The 14,356-nt window shown below is 38.2% G+C and overlaps 1 protein-coding gene across 9 annotated transcripts in view; it reads left to right on the top strand.

Moving 5' to 3' along the window:
• LOC126337131 (synaptosomal-associated protein 25) overlaps positions 1 to 14,356 on the top strand; it is a 352,176-nt gene that overhangs the window by 318,225 nt on the left and 19,595 nt on the right. The gene's annotated exons all lie outside the window — the stretch shown is intronic.

Raw genomic sequence — 14,356 nt, 5'->3', positions numbered from 1 at the left:
TCAAAGCATTATGATGACACCCTCTTTGAAACTGTGCAACATCCTTCCACATATTCAGTATCTAGAACCTCGTGTGTCCCGATTGACCAAAGACGTAATGGATTGGACATAGGTATGTGATTAATTTACAGAAATTCTGCTATTATTCCCCCACCCCCCACCCCCTGCCTCCTACGTGCACATGTGTGTTGATGTGTGAAGTTTAATCTATTAGTGAATTTTACTTTTGGCTCATACAATAAAGTTTGCCAAATTTCAATGTACCCCAATAAGAGCGAGAGAAAACAAATAACTCTTTGATATACATTGCATGGTCGATAGCCACTATTTGTGTAGGTAATGGGATGGAGAGTATTAATTTGTAATGTAACCGGATTTTTCCCTCAACTTTAAGTCACTTAATCATGAAATAAACTAAATAATCAGTTTCAGTAGTATAAATTACTAACACAAAACTGAAATAGATATTGACATTCAGAATATAGAACTTGTTATATTTCTCTCAAGCTAGATGGTACAGTCATGTTAAAATGTTGTTAACTTACATCTAAGGGAACATAACATAATGACATACTGGTGGTTAGGCAATGAAACTATCACAAGCCTGGATAAAGCAGAGAGAAATATTCAAGATAATAAAGCAGTGTTTGACGTGAGGTGCAGCTGTTTATAAAGACACAGTTGTTAGCTGCTCCTTTAAGACAATTGTCGTAGCTCAGTGCCGAGGAACAGAACTGCACTCTGTCCCCTCTACAGTTCCAAATACAAACCTAAATTACACAGTTCTGGCATCTTGGCTTCACACAAATGTCGGTCTACTAGAAATTCTGTTGTCATTTATGTGTGTGCTGTGCATGAGAATTTGCTCTACAGTGTGAAAGGCTCCTTAAACAAGATGTTGGGTGAAGTGACAGTTTTTTGTTAGACTGTATCTCTCTCTCTCTCTCTCTCTCTCTCTCTCTCTCTCTCTCTCTCTCTCTCTCTCTCTGAGCTGGAAGTCAGGATATCTCCTCCAGTGCAGTCTGGTGATCTGATGTATGCTGGCTTTAGGTAGGAAGACTGCTTCATCATGAATAATTATTCAGTATATGGAGAATTTGTTCTTTGAAACAGTTTGCATTTTGATAAAAATGATATCAACTATACTGCAGAACATACGTATAAAAAAGGGTAGTTGCAAAGTTTTGACTAGCACCTTGAAAAATGAAATTCCATGTTTCTTTGTTTGCTTAAAGGTATATGTCAGTAGCTCTTGTACACATTCAAATCCCTGCACCACAGTGCTATAGGATGCCATTAGTGGAGCCAAAACAAAATTGTGCAGCTGTTTTATGAAGGAGACAAAGCTACAAAAAATTAATCATAAAACTTTATTCGAGGTGATAATTTAAGCTTCGACAATCCCTCGTGCATCTGTATATACAAAAGATGTTCCTGTTAATTGAATTACATTGGACTGAGCAGGGTGGTGGAGTAATTCATATACTGCACTCTCGTTTTGGGAAAAGAAAATCTCAAATCATTCAGCCATTCCTATACGAGCTTTTGGGGATAATATCAAACCATTTGACATGAATTTACTAGTATGGCTCTTTGGGGGGTGGGGTGAGAGGAAGGGAAGAAGCTTCCCTTCTATATCCAAGCAGAGGTTGATACCTCCCATTAATGATGTAAACGTGAACAAAGGGTTAAGCTAGAATATTCATTCTCACTCCCATTGTATTAAGTGGTTAATGAAATGATTATGAAACCAAGAAATATTTTTTGTTGAAAAATAATGTGTGTCCTCAAACATGTTTCATATTTGTTCTGAATATCTTGAAATTGTTGCATTACTTATAATTTTAAAGTTTGTTATGTTCAAGTCACATTGCTGTGAGCTCTGGTGTTACCAGTGGGATGTAGTGATTAGAATTGCTGGTTGGTGTGCTGCAGGTCAGTGGTACAAACTCAACCATTAACAATGATATGTTATTTCATACCTAGTATTTCTGGAAGCTAACGTTTTTATACAGGACTATTCAATGTTTGGGTGGTCAAGACCCAATGAAATGGCTGAAAGGATCTGACCGAGAGCCATCAGATACAACAGGTGAGATGACATGATGTGTTAGGGAAATGTGCTCTTCTATATAAATGGTCAGAAAAAAGTGCAGAGAACCTCAATAGCTGGAACAAATCCCATGCCAAACTGAAGAAAATGGCTGGTGGCAATAAGTGCAACTCTGATCAGCAGAAGAAAAATTGAAGAATAAATGAAGTGTCAAGAAAAATAAGTCATATGTAGTGATCTGGCTCTATCATATCATGAACTCTAACATGACAGAAGCTGACAGATTCATCATGATGGATGACTGGGGTTGACAGTCACAATGACAGGGGAATTCACCAAGGGGTGCCGGCGAATTGAGGAAATGTAACAGAAAGGAGGTATGACAGACTACTGAATGTGATCCCTATGGCAGTTGCAGAAGACCACCATGAGCTTGCCTCTCTTATACAGCAGTTCATAAGAGAAGAGACACACCAGTGTGTGGCAGCCAGAAATATCAGACTGAGTACACAAGAGTTAGCAGCCTTAAATGTTGCTCGATATTTGAGGACATAATGAAGAGGAAGTGCTGTATTGGTCCTTAGCACCAAAACCGAGCAAGGTGGCATAGGGCTTAGCACACTGGACACGGTTTTGGGCAGATGATGGTTCAAACTCACATCTGCCTGTCCTGATTTTGAGTTTCCCCTAGTCAATTATGCCATGAAGAATGGACTTGGCAAACTCAGGTGTATGCTGCCATTGTCGAATGACAACCCAGAATCTGACCAATGCAGGTACAACTGCTCCCTGCACAAAGTCAAATGCCCTAAAGAAGAACAGACATTTCGAGGACAGAGGTCAATATGTTGTTGTATTTCCACTGTAGGTGCCTGGGCAACATTGTACATTACTGCAGAGAAAGCAGGAGAGTCTTCTCTGACTACTACACTGCCAGATATCAACCATCTTAACAGTTCTATGCCTGCCACATAATGACAGATGATTATAGTTCACCATTGGGACAAAGCCCATCATCATACCCTAGATGAGGTCATTGCTCAACATGCCATAGTCGTTATCCATAACCGTAGAGTATTACCAGTTGCCTTGCTTAGCCATCAAATTAAGAAAAACTAAGTGAGGTGACCACCTACGAAGGTGAGGCCACCGCAGATGAAATTCCTCCTGTCACGACAGTTACCAAGATAACAGGAAATTTTATGGACAACCAACCATACTGGGTCCTAGTAGACTCTTGAGATTCCTTTCCTGTAATCCCAAATGCTTATCACCAACTGAAGAAGCCTACATGATTTTAACCAGCATGTTTGGGAGTGTCAGCAATCTTACTTGTTATAGTTACGTATGAAGGAACGGTCACAATTGAAAAAATTTCATTTACTTAAAATGATCTGTTTTGACACACACAGTAGGCCATCTTCATATTGATTGCACCATTTGCAGGTGCTGGCGATGTGCTGATCAGTTGTGCATTGTTAAGATGATAACTGTTGTTGTCTTAGCATGCAGCCGCTCAGCACATTGTCAGTTCCAGCAAATGGTGCAGTCATATAGTCTACTGTCTGTGGCAAAACTGGTTATTTTAAATATATGGCATTTTGCGACTGTAAAGAAGCCTGTATTCTATGATATGCTGATGGAAGCAGATGTGAAATATATCCAGTCAACAAGAACTTGTATTGCAAGAATAAGTATTGATGAAAAAATGTAGCCCTTCAAATTTGCTGTTTTAATAGTGTAGTCATGATGCCATTCTCAAATGGAACTTCCTGCAGATATCACAAGCAGTTGCAGACCATGGAAGATTAGAGTTCTAGGTTGATGAAGCTGTTTCAACAGACACAATTATTTTTCTGAGCGATTGTTGTTGAATATGTTATCCTGTCATCATCTATGAGAGAAGTTCCATTCATCAGTTGAAATGGTCAGTTAAGCAGTTAAGTCTTCATTGATTCCAAAAAGCTGCTGACTCTCACAAAAGAAATCTACATGCCAGCAACAGTCTTAAGCATTGTGAGGGGTCAAGTAGAACTTTGGGTTACTGACTGTCACAAGGGCCCTCAAAGTATCCCTAAAGGTATGTGTTTCAGGACAACCAATCCATGAAGGGCATATTATTGTCTTGATGAAGAATCTGCTAGCACTACAGACAGTGCAGGGGAGGAAGCTATTATCAAACTGCTAATAGGATCTGGCCTCACTGAGGGTCAATATTGCTGAGTAATAGCCATTCTGCATCAGTATTTGGATGCTTTAGAATCCAGAGTGGAGGAAAGACAAACCAAGCAGTTCATGATGAAACTCCGTATCAACAATGGGGATCATCCACTAGTTAGGCAGCACTCACACATTGTCATGGGCGAAATGGCGGATAATCTAGGAGGAAGTGGTACATGCATATGAGCTACTGGCAAATTGAGTTTGTCTGGGAATAAGAATGCCTGACAATCTCATAGTTCAAAGTAATGCTGTATGGAGTATGTAATGCTCCATCCACCTTTAAACATATGATGAACATCCTGCATAGACATCTTGAATGGATGATGTGATTTTGCTACCTAGGTGACAGGGACATTTTTTCAAAGATGTGATTAGGTTTCTTCGCATGTACTCAAACTGTCAGCAATTCATAAAGGACTTCTGTAAAATGATTCATAGCTTTCAAGAATTATTGCAGGAAGACACCAAATCTTCTGTAACAAGGCACAAGAAAAATCTTCCTTGTCTTCAAAGAGGTGCTATCATCCTCTCTTGTTGTAACATTGTGAGATGGGAATACCAAGAAAGACTCCGCACCGATGCTAGCAGTTCTAGCATAAATTCAGGAAGGTGCTGAAAAGGTGGCAGCTAATGCTTTAAGAGTACTCCTAAAGTGTGTCCTGCAACTGAGGAAGTGTGTCCTGCAATTTATTTATTTATTTATTATTTTTTTTCCGTCGGCAAGTTCTTTGGCCAACCATTCACCGTTGTAATGGATCTCCATTTCATATGCAGGCTGAGTAGCCTGAAGGGTCCTTAAAGTCGACTGGTGAGTTGGGTGCTGAGGCTTCAGGAGTAAGATACCACAGAGGTGTACAAAAATGGACGTAAACACAAGAATGCCGACTGCTTTTCAAGGAATCCTTTGGCAGAACACAGAAGCATAGACAAAATCTCAGCCTTTGCTCTATTGAACAACATTGCTGCTGAGTGGAGGGAAGATACAGCATAGCTGAAAGCTTTAGAAGTCTTGGAAAAAAGGGGGAACCAACTGAAAGAGGATTCAAGTGTGATGTTATGTTGTGGAAATGGTTGCTTGTCATCCCAGCTTATATGTGGTCTGGCACTACTCCTTCTGGTTATCTGACATTCCTGAAGACTTTAAAGTGAATGAGACACAAGTATCACTGGTCATGTCTCTGTCGATCTCTTAGATGCCATGTGTGCCACTGCAAAGAATGCCAGTAATAGAAGCACATGGCGCAATTACCTTAGATGCCTCTGGTATCAATCACGCTTGCAGCAGTGCCATTCCATTAAATTGGAATTAATTTCTTGGGTAGGTTTACAAAGCTGAAAAATGTGGATTGATGGATAATAGTATGTTTTAATAAGAAGTTAGCACATGTGCTTTTGGTGAACGTTGGCATTGAACAGAGAAGTTGGGATACAATATTGTCCATGGTGGCATTTGCATACAACACAGCAGAGGAAGACACTACAGCTTTCACAAAGTTCTTCCTGCTCCTTGATCACGAGGCTAAAATGACAGTTGATACACTGTCCCCGTTTCAGTTGGAAGTACTCAGCATGATTGTGAAACACCTCATCACCAGGATTGAACAAGCAAGGCAGCTGGCTTGTGTATTGACTCTGGATGCCGAGGAGAGAGAGAGAGAGAGAGAGAGAGAGAGAGAGAGAGAGAGAGAGAGAGAGAGAGAGAGAGAGAGAGAGAGAGAGAGAGAGAGAGCATTATAACACCAAATACCAGCCAGTGAAAAACAGTTTGTGGAAAGTTGGCCTATGGGAGAAGCTACAAAAGGGCTACTTTGGACCACATCAGATTATTCCTCACTTGTCGTATGTTGCATGTCAAGGATGATGACACTTAATCAAGAAGATAAACATGCAGATGTGTCATCCATGTCCTCTGTACAGATTGATGATGGGAGGATTAAAGGAAACTAGGTAGACAATCATGAAGTGTTAATGGGAGAGGGTCTACCTTCACGCTCACCCTAGTGGAGAGGATGTAACAACATGACTAATGCGAGGATCAACCAGGACCGCTAGGGGGAGGACCAAAGATGAGATCTAAATCAAAGGTCCTTTATTTGGCTCCAGTGCAGACATGTGAAACAGCAGGTTGTTGTTTCACTAGGAAGCACCAGTGGCACGGGTTCTGATGCAATCAGTGTGATGCGGTGGTTAGTATTGCTGGCTGACATGCTGCAGGTCACCATTTCAAACCTAACCCCCCTCAGTTATTTGTTATTTTCTATTTATCATTTCTGGAAGGTTCTTGAAATGTATGACTGTATATCTGGAATATTTTATGGCGTTTGCCATGTGCAGTTTTTCTGTAACTTTTCTTGTACTTTTGTTTGTATAAAATCACAAAAATGACAACTGACAAATTAGGATTTCATTTGAAAGTGGAATGTTTAAAACATACTGTGTGTGGGAAGCATATGTTTTGGTTTTGTTTCAGGTATTTGATATTTAGCATGTAATGACTGATCCAGTTAGTTACAATCTCTATTTTTATGATAAATTTTCTGTGAGCTACCACCTAGCACCACCAACAATATTTAGAAAATGATTTCCAATTGTTTCAGTAGTCCTCATTTCAGTTAAGAGTTCCTTCAAATAACGCTAACTGCTTATTTATACAGAAAGTTCTGGCAGAATGTAAGTAATGTAGGATAAAGTTTACAATTCATTGAATAGTAGAGGCATTGAGTCATCGAAAACTTCATTAGCTGTTGGACGAATCCTCTTTGAATTACAGTACATATAAATACGCATACATCTGTATGGCCAGTGTGCTGGCTGAATGCACCAGCTGACACAATGTACATGTAAAAGTGTTTACATGAGTTCAGGTGTGGTGGGGGGAGGTTGTCCCTGCACCTACACTGAATACAATAGCCAGTACACACACACACACACACACACACACACACACACACACACACACACACACACAGAGAGAGAGAGAGAGAGAGAGAGAGAGAGAGAGAGAGAGAGAGAGAGAGAGAGAGAGAGAGAGAGAGAGAGAGAGGAGGGGGGGTGGAAGGGGAGATATGGACATGCTGGCTTTGGGGTGAGGTGGGGTGTGCCACGTCCGTGTCCTAATGTCCCCTCTTTACTACCACATTATAGCACAATATTCCCTGAAAAGTAATGTGCATTCTGAAGAAACATTATTTTCTTATAAAAACTGTGAACCTATCAAAAGTTCTTTGTTTGCGGAAATAAGCTATATCGCTACTTCATTATCTAAGGAAGCAAGTTTCTTTACGCAAAATTCTGTATTAGAGTTGTGAAATAAATACATAGCAGCTTGTTTGTTGCTGATCTACCCCTTGTTTTATTTTGAAAGTCTAGCAATTGTCAGTGTTGTAGGCTGTTGGGCAATGTTTGCACTGTATGAATGGATACTTAACTGGGGTGCTTCCATTCATATACTTCCGAAATTGACTGGGATCTGTCATTGGTCACCTGACGAAAGAGACAGTTAAAGGATGCATGGAGCAAGTGTTCCATTCCTCCTCATCCATTTTTACACCTCTTTGTGTCTTAACTTCACCTTTATATCATTTTGAAAAGGTATTTTGACATAGAATAATAGTCACTTGCTTGGAATATAAAATATCTGCTATGCTCTACTTTATTGTCCATTGCATTTGTTCATAAAAAAGTGGTTTACACATTTGCATATTACATTGTGAAAACATTTCCCTTGCTACCTATTGAACAGAGAAGTCAAATATACTGATAAGAAAACATCACGACTAGTTACAGTTTTATGGTTGGATTGAGATAGTAAAATTAAAGATATTTGAAATGTGACTTGCGCCTGCATCAGGCAAGACAAAGCTGCTAGCTACGCTATGGTTACTGTACTTATAGTGATACTACAAATGATCAGTAACCATTCCAGTTTACTAGTAGCATTTTTATCAGTGTATATATGTATAATATGTAGCTCTTATTTCAAATGACATTTACAGTTTCTGACAGTGTAATGAGATATAAACTCAGAAGCATAAAAAGCTTTAAATCACTTTGGTCCAATCTCATAGTTAGTATTACCATCCCTTTTAGCTAAACTGGTTTGGAAGAAGAATTAGTGTCTGCTGAATACTGCAGTGGGAAGTTTTATTTTTCGGAAGAACCTTACTGTAAAGCAAGAATTATTTTTCTTGCTGTGGCTTTTGATATTCTGTGAAGACATTCATATTTAATGTACCATATGTAAAAGAAGACTGCATTTATAGTTGTCAATACGTTGCTTAAATTTCAATTGCTTCGATTTAATGTTCGACTGAAATTTGTTTTCAAGCTTTCTATGTCTATGTAGCACATTTAAACATTTCAACAGTTTTCACCATATGCCCACACCGTCTCTCAGATTTTTGTAAAACTCAGTTTGTAGTATCCTCTTCTAGTCATTTCTTTAAAAAGAAACATACTTTGCTGTGCACAGTTTACTCATTACTGCCACACAGTTTTATGTGAACAATCAGTTTTGTACTGTCTTTGTGCCTTATAGTCGAGAAGTGGTAGATTACATATGCTTAACCTGGTTGCAGAAGAATATTAACTTGTGGGAGTTGTTGTTCTGAATAACATTCAATTTGTTAATCAGTTTCAGATGCACGTCTCTCTGTTTATAAAGAGAGCATATATAAATTATTGTTCATGGGAACTGGAATATTTTATATCCCAAAATGCCAGGTCAAGCACAGTAGTCTGTAGGAGGGATCTGTGTGTAAAGAGTTGAGCATGTATTAGATGCAGCTGTAGATGACATAGGCTAGCTACTTCTTTAGTCATTCAGAAGACAGAGGCTGTTGAAAGCTGATATATGGAACACAATAAAACAACTTAGTTCGCTGATTTCTTTGCTAAGCTTTACCTAGTTAGGTAGTTATGTATGTCCATATGTGTATATTGTCGATACTTTAAAATTAAAACTGTAAAATTAGTTTGCACCAGTGGAAATATTTTTAAGGCAACTGCAGACTTTCACACTGCCATGATGTAATTGTAATGTACAAGAGAAGAATGGGTAGTGACTCTAATGATAGTTGTTGGTGACAGCTTGTGTCGAGTTATGCAGTACTTTGTGCAAGAGGCAAACATTTAATACAGTTGGGGAAAAAATGACGTGTGCAGTTCTGTAAGAACTGTGAAAACTGAATAAGTGGAAATGTAAATGAAGAGCTACAGTATACTGATGCTTCAGAGGTACTGTAAAGTAACTGTTTAAGATTAAATATAGAATTGATTTATCTGGCTGTTTCAACTGAGTCCAGCAAACAGCTCTGACTGTATTTGAAAGGTATGTTGTGATTCAGATTACAATGTGAAATATCATAAGTAGAATGGAGGAGGCAATAATGTAGAAAACTTTTATTGTTTTATTATTATTACAATGTAACTGCTACTACCGCATTGCAAAATTTGCAGCTGGAATCATAATTGCATTTATAAATCTACTTACTAACAAAACAGTACCTTAAAGGTGAACGTAATTTTCACAAGCTTGTGGTATAAAAATGATATAGATTCTTGTTAACTGATTCTTCCAGCACGGCATAATAATAAATGAAAAGCACAGTGTTGTGTATGTTCTACACAATATTGTGCTTTCCATTTTTTATGGTGAAGGGTCTGCAGATAGATTAGAATGACAGTACAAAGTAACAAATGTGTCATGCTGTTTATGCATATTCAGAACAAAACTTTCAATTCTCTCTCTCTCTCTCTCTCTCTCTCTCTCTCTCTCTCTCTCTCTCTCTCTCTCTCTTTCCATTCATTTTAGCAAACTGTTTTCTTATTGCTTTACCGCTATGGATTAACTTTGTCGCTATTTAAGAAGAAATTAGTTTTGTTTTTAAACTCCTCTTTTGTTTTTCTACTCCCTATACATGTACTCTTTTCACAGTTGTTCTATTAAAATAGTAGGCATTCCTTTTTTAAAAGTGTTAAATACCTTTCCATATTAGTTATTATATGAGGGGCCAAAAAAAAAGAGCTGGAGGCCTGTAAACAGGAACTTGTACTAAAAATATTGCCCAGGACTGTTGAGGCATTTCTCACTGTGGCATAAGGCAGTAAATGGTCACATGTGAAGTTCTTGAGGGTGTGTTGCGAACCAGTTCTGAATGAAAAATGACATAATCACAGGGAGACATGTCTGGATGGAATGAAGGGTGAGTGAGAATCTCTCGAGGAGCACATTAACTGTATTTGTTATGTGGGTCCTTGCATTGTCATAAAGCAGGATGACATTGTGCGTGTGTTGCCCTGGTCAGTTCAATTTGACCACGTTGTGCGGGATGGGTGAAGGTTTGAGACTATTTTTGCACACTAATCTTTACGCCATACAGCAGGAAGTCAACAAGAGGGGATTCTTTCATTCAAAGAAGGTGAATATAACCTTTCCCTCATATATGTGGATGGCCTTGGATCTTTTGCACGGCAGTGACACTGCCTGCTTCCACTGAAAAGTTTGTTTTGACTTGGGTTTGAAGTGATGACACGACATCTCGTATCCACTTACTTCCTTGATATGATGGTGCACATGTTAAAGGAAGGCCCTGTTGTACATGGTTGCTGTTCTGTTTTAAGACTGAGAGGCACTTGTTTGTTCACACTTTGCAAAATTTCAGTCTGTCCTTATGACACTTCTGACACTCAATCTGGCCTCTATGGCAGTGGCTGCTACTGTAACTCATTGGTCTTGAATAATGAGGACATCTGTGTGCTGGACAATGGCATCAGTAATGTGGTCTGGCTTTTGAGACTGTGCATCATTGGGCAATGACATATGTTTTTCTCTGATTTGATCCTTGTGATGGACATACAGTGCCCTCCATACATTTGCTTGATTCTTCAATGAATTTCCATTTCCCACACTTCTTTCACTGTTAGGAAATACACTATGTCCCTTTGCTCTTATTTGAACTTTTCATTTCACTGTTTCCATCGTGGCAAAGTGTGGTGAACAGTTGACATACATGTATGCTTGCTCTGTCATCACATATGTGGGTGTGGGCTCATGTCTCTTTAGTGGTGAATTTGAGACCTTAGCACTGTTACAGGGTCTGCACCTTGTTCAGCAGGCAATATTATGAACTTCTGATCTTTCCAGTGGCTTTCTGTTTACAGTCTCTGGTCCATTTCTTTTTGAATGTATCGGGTGTGTTGAATAACTGCAAGTACTTAATTAAATGGCAAACACAGTAGCTTATTTAGTAGCTAACGTCTAGAATTGTGTGTGGTGAAAGCTTGATTTGTCAGTGAAATGTAAAAGTTTCCTTAAAACTTTAGCTCTGCACAGTGGAGTAAGCTCTTTATGTAAAAAGTGAACTGCATAACTTGTTTTATAACTATGTTATATTCCACTTAATTTAACATCTACACTATCACCTGCCGAGATAAGGAAATGCCCGTTTTTAAGGGTGTCATCAGTGGGTGACAAACAAGCAGTATTATACAGGAAAGTGTGGTGAAATATTTACTGGTTCAAGAGTATGTGCTAATGGTAGAGCAAGAGCATCAGTTGTATACTGATATGTTATCTATTGCTTAGCATTGTTATAGGAGGATTGACATTCTGTGTAGTTAATGAGAGTAAAAAAAATGTCTTCTTACACAGAAGAGATGCGTTAATGCTGTACTGCAATAAAATAATGGTTAAGGCCTCCATTCAAACCTGTTATCTGCTGCCCTCCCTCCCCCTCCCCCTTCCCCTCTTTCCAGTAATGATTTGCATAGAGATAAGAAAACAAACAAACAAATGTTATCCTCCCACAACACCACTATTCAGTCACCACATTTACAGTATGCAAGTATAGAGTAATTGGAAAATTCTCGAGTCTGCATTATTGTTATTTTATAAAATGTGTTTTTTATAAAATGTTGTTGGTGGATGTTTTGCATTAAATCTTTATAAAATTCAGAGTTTTCAACACACCAACATTATTTTTGCTAGGAAAGCAACTGATTGTCAAAGAGTTAATGAATTCTGCTGATGGAAATACTTTATTAATGCCCCCACCCCTCCCTGTTACCAAACATTGCCTCAGTGCCAATGATACAATAGTTTCATTGCTGACATGGTATAAAATGAGACATACTCCTCAACAGTGTCTCACTGTCAAGTCCCTGCTTTCATGACTTCTTTGATGACAGGGTCTCAGTAATTTAAAGTTTGGGTTAGAATGTGACCCCACTAATTGTGCTTCTGTGCAAGTATGGCAACTGAAGTTCGTTTACTTCAGAAAAAGCTCTGGTGTGATAGGCCAAACAAAATTATGTTGTGGAAAGTTATATAGAATCAGTGTTTAGATTCCTAAGAAGGAATTTATCAACTTTACACCAATCTGCGTACATTGTCCCGAAGTTAAACCTACGCAATATACCTAACTCGACACTGTCTGTATTGCTAATTCAATGTCAGTGCAATAATTAAATGCTTTTAAGACAATCACTCTGTTGCTAATCATTCACAGTGAAATTAAATCAAAATGATGTAAAATTATTATACCACTTCAGCATAATGTATTCATCAACTGCATGAAAACACTGATATGATATTTAGTAATATTCAGAAAGAATAGTCGTCAGTATAAAGTTTGCATGTAGATAAACTTCATAATCAAGCTTAAGATCGCTTTCACATACTCATTTTGATACAGTCAGTAAGGCATGGGGCACTAATTACATTGCCAAATCATACAAATCATCTACTGTTCCAAAATTACAGATAGTTTTGTTGCTAACTTTATGTCCATAGCGATATTTATTTTTGCTATAAATTGCAGAAATACTTTGTTAAAAAGTCTTCATGTTTTTTACCATTCTGGGCTCGGTGAGTTAGAAGAGGATTTGGCATTTATTAGATTATTAGAGAAAAGTCTTACTACATAGCTTTTGATTGCTGTGTGTGCCATTTATTCTATTATGCTCAGCTACGATGTACATGTGACTACTCCTGCTCTGGCTCTGTCACAGCCCATGCTGTAACACATTGTACAATTCTTGGTATCACAAGTACTTGTCTGTGATGTGTTGCACATATCAAAATTAGATGTGTTCAGAGATGCTTCAGGGACTTCGTTGTCAGTTTTAACAGATGGGTTGTCTGGAAACACAAATTTAGCTGCATTCATATCCAAACCACCTGCTTAGAGACAGCTTTTAGTTCCTGAATCATAGCTAGTGATTGTGTTAAGTATTCATTTACGAGCATGACGTCAATACACCTTTTGTTATTAGGGTAAACAACTTCAGAAATATAGTAATCCCTTTAGGAACTTGTTAGTTTATTGAGAGCTTGTCAGTACAGAGGTCTTCACTTATTCTGACTATGTTGCCTACTCACAAATTCTGTTTCAGATCCTTGCATAGTTAAGATTGATAATGGCATTCCTAGGGCATTCATGATTATCCTTATTTCCATTGAACCAATTTCTATACAAATTCCATATCTATGCAAACACTTTATTCTATGGTCCTTCCCCCCCCCCCCCCCCCCCCCCCCCCCCCCACACACACACACACACACACTTGTAAATGAAATGTATTGTTGTCACATCATTCTCATTACTGGCATTTAATTTTGTATGGTATTTTTGGTGTGCAACTTTCTTTTTATAAGAAAATAAAACATTATCTTTACTCAAAGTTCATTACACTGTTAACCACACTTCACTCATACATTGATTTCTTTGGTTTTCATTATGCTTTTTTGTTTTGACATGCCATTATTTTTACTATTCAACTGTTGACTGGTGTAAAAATTAAGTTTCACTTTGTTGATTAGTTACTTCACATGCCTAATATGCTGCCAATGTAATGTAGTCAGAAACAGAAAACACACAACAATAAAACTGCATCACATTTAAAAAACTCAATAAAATTACATAAACAGTTGTAAACACTAGAATAGATGATCAGTGAGGGAGGATCAATTCCCAAAACTTTGTGTAGAAAACTAGCTCAAATCAGTCCAGAGCAATAACAAGACCATTTGATAGGAGACCAAAAGCATCAAACTTCCTCACTCATACACACAAATTAATA

Source organism: Schistocerca gregaria, chromosome 1 (genome assembly GCF_023897955.1).
Source record: "Schistocerca gregaria isolate iqSchGreg1 chromosome 1, iqSchGreg1.2, whole genome shotgun sequence".
NCBI classification, from domain to species: domain Eukaryota; kingdom Metazoa; phylum Arthropoda; class Insecta; order Orthoptera; family Acrididae; genus Schistocerca; species Schistocerca gregaria.
The sequence above is the reverse complement of the archived record's forward strand: the minus strand, read 5'-3'. Positions and strand labels throughout refer to the sequence as shown.